This window comes from Schistocerca piceifrons, chromosome X (genome assembly GCF_021461385.2).
Source record: "Schistocerca piceifrons isolate TAMUIC-IGC-003096 chromosome X, iqSchPice1.1, whole genome shotgun sequence".
NCBI lineage: Eukaryota > Metazoa > Arthropoda > Insecta > Orthoptera > Acrididae > Schistocerca > Schistocerca piceifrons.
The window spans coordinates 242,872,692-242,878,723 of NC_060149.1; positions in this window are offsets into that span (position 1 = coordinate 242,872,692).

Here is a 6,032-nt window from a genome sequence, read left to right on the forward strand (position 1 = left end):
TGCCCAAACCAACCTTCAGCTTGTGATGGTTGGGTTGCTTTCAAATACTGATACATCCAAAAGTTGATTTAGAGTGAGAACTTTTAGCACATAGTGATTGAGAGTTCGAGAGTGAGAGATGTTTACTCTCTCTCTCTCTCTCTCTCTCTCTCTCTCTCTCTCTAGTGTACTCTGTTGTTATTGTTACTACTACTACTGCGTGGCGAGCACGGGGCCCCGAGCCATTGCAGCCTTCTTTCTCTCCCGGGCTGCATTTCCTTTCCCTTCCCCTCCTTTCCCCTCCATACCCCTTTCCCCTCGCCCTCTCCTCTCCCTCTATTGGTGTCTTTGCTTATGTTGGCCCCTGCTATCCTCCTGGTTCTGTTGGTTTTACACTCAAGCTTTGTTGCGTAACCATCTCCTCCTTTTGGCATTCCTTGGTCCCCTCTGGGGTTTGACCTCCATTCCAAAATTTCTCTTCCGTAGTGTGAGCCATTTGGGGAAGAGCACCTTACCTAGTGTCTCCGACGTGTGCCCTCCTAGTACATTCCACCTTTTCTTTTACGTCGTTGTCTGATGCTAGGGTGCATAGCCAGCACGGTAGCCAGCCTGTGTGGTGGGGTCGCTATGTACCCTTTTGGTTGAGCCCCCTGAACACACAGGGATCACACTTCTGATACCTGAGCTGTGACCTCCTCATGCATGCCTTGGAGTGGTTGCTCGTCATCCTGGAGCATCGGAACTCCCGGCAATGGCCGCCGTGCCAGACGGCCCTTGCTGTGGCTGGGTGGCGCCCGTGAGGAGAGCCCCTGATCGGAGTGGGTGGTATCAGGGCGGACGCTATGCAGATGAAACGCATACGGGTCCAAAACTCTGGCCGCCCTTCTGCGGCCGTCTCTCTGCGTGGTACTGATTCCTCAAGTGCTGCTTCTCTTGCCCCTTCGGCCTTCCCTTCCGTGGCTACCCCCTGGGAGGAGGGTCAGGCCCGTCATCTAGGGGCAAAACCTTTCCCCGTTATCTAGTTTGCACCAGGACTGATGGAGATACTTTCACCAGTGTCAAACCTTTATTCTTTGTGGAACACATTGAAGACAAGTTCGGCGAAGTGGACTCCCTGAGCAAGATGCGGTCGGGTTCGTTGCTGATAAAAACTGCTTCGGCTGCCCAATCTGCGGCCCTTCGTGCCTGTACCCATCTTGGCACAATACCCGTGTCCATTACCCCTCACCAGTCTCTAAATATGGTACAAGGTGTGATTTTTCACAGAGACCTCATCCTTCAAACTCGTGAGAAACTTCGGGACAATCTCGGACGGCGGGGTGTTCACTTTGTTCGGCGTGTTCAGAAGGGTCCTAAAGATAATCGTATTGATACTGGTGCCTTTATCCTGGCCTTTGAAGGGGATACCCTTCCTGAGAAAGTTAAGATTATGGTCTATCGCTGTGATGTGAAGCCGTACATCCCACCTCCTATGCGGTGTTTTAAGTGCTTGCGTTTTGGCCACATGTCTTCTCGCTGTTCCCAGGACCCTCTCTGTGGTGACTGTGGACGTCCACTCCATGAGGGGAGTCCCTGTGTTCCCCCTCCTGTATGTGTAAATTGTCATGGTAGTCATTCTCCACGTTCAGCAGATTGCCCAGTCTATAAGAAAGAAAAAAAGATACAGGAGTATAAGTCCCTTGATCGTTTAAGCTACACAGAGGCCCGTAAGAAATATGCACGATTGCACCCTGTGTCCATGACATCTAGTTACGCCTTGGTTACATCTTCATCCCTTCCTCCCCCTTCCTTACCCCCATCCCGGACCCCTCTCCTTCCCCCCCTCCCCTGCGGCTCCCACACCTTCTCCTCTGGGCGCTGCTCCCCCTCCCCAGCCGGAGAAGTGTCCCACTCCTTCGGCGTCTGCCGGTCAAGGGCGCCTCTCCCGGGATGCCCCTTCCCGGCACCTTCCAGGTTAAAGGTCTGCTGCAGCGCGGCGACCGCGAGAGCCGCAGTCTATCGGCCCCCAGGTCGCCCGGTCTCTTTCTGTTCCTGATCTTGCTGCAGCTGGCTCCATTATGCCACACAGCCCTCCTCGATCTCAGCCTGAAAAGAAGAAGAAACATAAGTCCCGGAACAAAGAGCCTCTGGTGTCACCGGAGGTCCCTTCCCCGACTTCACAACCGGATTCTGACCTGTCGTTCATGGATGTCGCCCCCTCCTTGTCGGTGACGGGTGGGGACCCGGCGGTATGACTGGATTTAGCGTGTTCAGCCCTCATTTAAACCATCGTTCTGTGGTTCTCCAATGGAATTGTAATGGCTACTATCGTCACCTTCCGGAATTGAAATCCCTTCTTTCGTCCTACTCAGCAGCTTGTGTGGTTCTCCAGGAATCTCATTTTACTGATGCTCACTCACCGACCCTCCGTGGGTTCCGTGTTTTCTGTCGAAATCGGGTCGGACCCTTGCGGGCTTCTGGTGGCGTTTGTACGTTGGTCCGTACAGACATTGCTAGCACGTGGATTCCTCTCCAAACTACATTGGAAGCGGTTGCTGTTAGGGTCCACTTAGACTCTGCAGTCACAGTATGCAATCTTTATCTCCCTCCTGACAGGACTCTTACACCTGCTGCCTTAACCACCCTTCTTCAGCAACTTCCTCCTCCCTTCCTCCTCCTTGGGGATTTTAATGCTCATCATCCTTTGTGGGGCAGTGCCTTTCCATCTAGACGAGGTCTTCTTATAGACCAATTTATTGCAGACCACGACCTGTGCCTTCTTAATGATGGCTCCCCTACTCATTTCAGTGCTGGTCATGGTACCTTTTCTGCCATTGATCTTTCTCTTTCTTCTCCCTCTCTCCTCCCTTCATTACACTGGTCGCCACACGACGACCTTTGTGATAGTGACCATTTCCCGTTGATTATCACGCTCCCTTCCCGCTCCCCGATGGAGAGGTTACCTCGTTGGTCTTTCCACCGCGCCGATTGGCCTCTATATACTGCACAGGTCGAGTTTTCTCCCTCTTTGTCGGGTTGTATTGATGACGTCCTACGTGACATGTCTGACGCGATTGTTCGCGCTGCTAACCTTGCTGTCCCGCGCTCATCTGGACAATTTCGTCGTCGGCGAGTCCCGTGGTGGAGTACGGCCATTGCCATTGCCATCCGTGATCGCCGTCGAGCTTTGCAACACTTTAAGAGGCACCCATCTGTAGCCAGCCTTTCTACCTTTAAGCGCCTTCGCGCTAAAGCCCGTTATTTAATCAAACAGAGCAAGCGGATATGTTGGGAACGATTCGTTTCTTCCCTTGGTTCCACTGTCCCTCTGTCACGGGTATGGGCTACACTTCGCTCTCTCTAAGGTTGCTATCGGCAGTCCACCCTCCCAGGCCTTCACCTCCCAGATGGCATTTGTACGGACCCATTAGTTCTCGCAGAACATCTTGCGACCCATTTTGCAGTGGCATCAGCGTCGGCCTCCTATCCAGCTGCTTTCCTTCATCAAAAACAGCAGGCTGAAGCTGTCACCTTATGTTTCACCACTTGTGAGTCAGAATCTTACAACGAACCTTTCACTGAATGGGAATTTCTTTCTGCTCTATCTTCTTCTCACGATACGGCCCCTGGCCCAGATTCCATTCATAACCAGCTGCTTCAACATCTCAGTGCTCCACAACGGCACCATCTTCTTCGGGTGTTTAACCGTATCTGGCTCCAGGGTGACTTCCCTTCTCAGTGGAGGGATAGCATTGTGGTTCCTGTCCTTAAGCCTGGTCAGAACCCCCTATCTGTTGACAGCTATCGGCCAATTAGTTTGACCAATGTTGGTTGTAAGTTGCTTGAACGGCTGGTAGCCCGTCGGCTCACTTGGGTCCTCGAATCTCGGGATCTATTGTCCCCTTACCAGTGTGGCTTTCGAGAGGGACGATCTCCAATCGATCATTTACTTCGCTTGGAATCCGCAGTTCGGCAGGCTTTTTCCCAGCGCCGCCATTTGGTTGCAGTGTTTTTTGACCTTTGCAAGGCCTATGACACGGCCTGGCGCCATCACATCTTACTAACCCTTCATCAGTGGGGTCTTCGGGGCCCACTCCCGATTTTTATCCGCCGGTTCCTGATCCATCGGTCATTCAGAGTTCGAGTTGGTACTGCTTTTAGTTCTCCACGGACCCAGGAGACGGGCATCCCACAGGGTTCTGTCGTGAGTGTCCTTCTTTTCCTCATTGCTATCGATGGACTTGTGGCCTCTGTCGGTCCCTTGGCCGCCCCTGCCCTGTATGTGGATGATTTCTGCATTTGGGTTAGTTCCTCCTCGATGCCATCTGCAGAACGGCAGCTCCAGGTGGCTATACGGCGTGCCTCTGCATGGACCCTCTCACACGGGTTTCAATTCTCTCCTTTAAAATCGCGGGTGGTCCACTTCTGTCGCCGTACTACGGTCCACCCTGATCCAGAGCTCTATCTCGCTGCACAAAGATTGCCTGTGGTTCCACAGTTTCGTTTCCTCGGTCTTCTTTTCGACAACAAGCTCACTTGGCTGCCCCATATCAGACTCCTGAAGGTAGGATGTTTCCGTAAACTCAATGTCCTTCGCTTCCTTGCCCACTCCTCTTGGGGTGCGGACCGTTCCCTCCTCCTCCGTCTTTATCGTGCTCTAGTTCTGTCACGTTTGGACTATGGTTGTCAAGTTTATGGTTCAGCTGCTCCTTCCACGCTGCACGTGCTGGATCCGGTCCACCATCGTGGTATCCGTTTGGCCACCGGTGCCTTCCCTACTAGCCCTGTTGATAGTCTCCTGGTTGAAGCTGGGATCCCCCCCCCTTTCTGTTCGGCGGTCCCAGCTTCTGGTGTCTTATGCCCTTACTATCCGTTCTTCTCCCGCTCATCCTTCCTATTCTATCCTATTCCCAGACCATGGACGTCGCCCGCCTGACTCCCGCCCACAGGCGGGTTTACCGGTTGGACTGCGCCTTGCGTCTCTTAACCGTGATTTTCGGCTTCATTCTTTGTCCTGTCTTCCTCGCTCCCTCCCCTCCACCCCTCCTTGGTTAGTTCCTCGGCCTCGAATTCGGATGGATCTCCGCCGCGGTCCGAAAGATTCCATCCCCCCCGGTGGTGTTCCGCTCCTTTTTCCGCCAAATTTTATGGGAGTTTCGGGATGCTGTTGTTTTTTACACTGATGGCTCTAAATCTGCTGATCATGTTGGGTATGCCTTTACGTCCTTTGTTGGAACGGAAAATCATCTACTGCCACCCTCATGTGGGGTGTTTACTGCGGAATTGATGGCAATTTCCCGGGCCCTTACCTTTATTAACCAATCCCAACAAAACCGCGTTTTGTTATGTACGGACTCGATGAGTGGCCTTCTTGCTATTGACCGGTGTTTTTCGCGCCATCCCTGGGTCTCTGCCATCCATGACCATCTCGCTGATCTTCACCGTGCTGCTTGTTCCATTGACTTCCTATGGGTCCCGGGCCATGTAGGTATCCCGGGTAATGAGCTCGCTGATCGTTTGGCTGGGGGAGCAGTTACTTACCCCCCGTTTTCTGTAACCCCTCCTGCAGCGGATTTACGGCTTCACATCAAATCCCACTTTGCACAGTCATGGGCCAATTCTTGGGAGGCTACTCCACTGTCTAAAAACTTCGTGCAATTAAGGTGAATCCAGGCCCATGGCGTTCTTCCTTTCGCCTCTCCCGCAAGGACTCGACCACACTGTGTCGTCTCCGCATTGGCCATACCAGGCTGACCCATGGTTTCCTTTTGCGCGATGAGCCACCCCCGCTATGTGGTTGTGGAGCCTTCCAGTCAGTGGCCCACATTTTGGTTGAATGCCCCCTTCTTTTGGCTCTGCGTGCTAAGTACAGACTCCCCCACACTTTACCTTTGATGTTGGCTGACGATTCCCGGATGGTCTCTTTGGTTCTAGGTTTCCTCCGGGAGAGTGGTTTTTATTCTCAGTTTTAAAGTTTTTAATCTCCCTCTGGTGTTGGCAGGGCGGTGAGTGTTTGGGTGTCTCCCACTGTAGGCAGTGTTCAGAGATTCCCGATTCACCTCCCTGACCGGAAT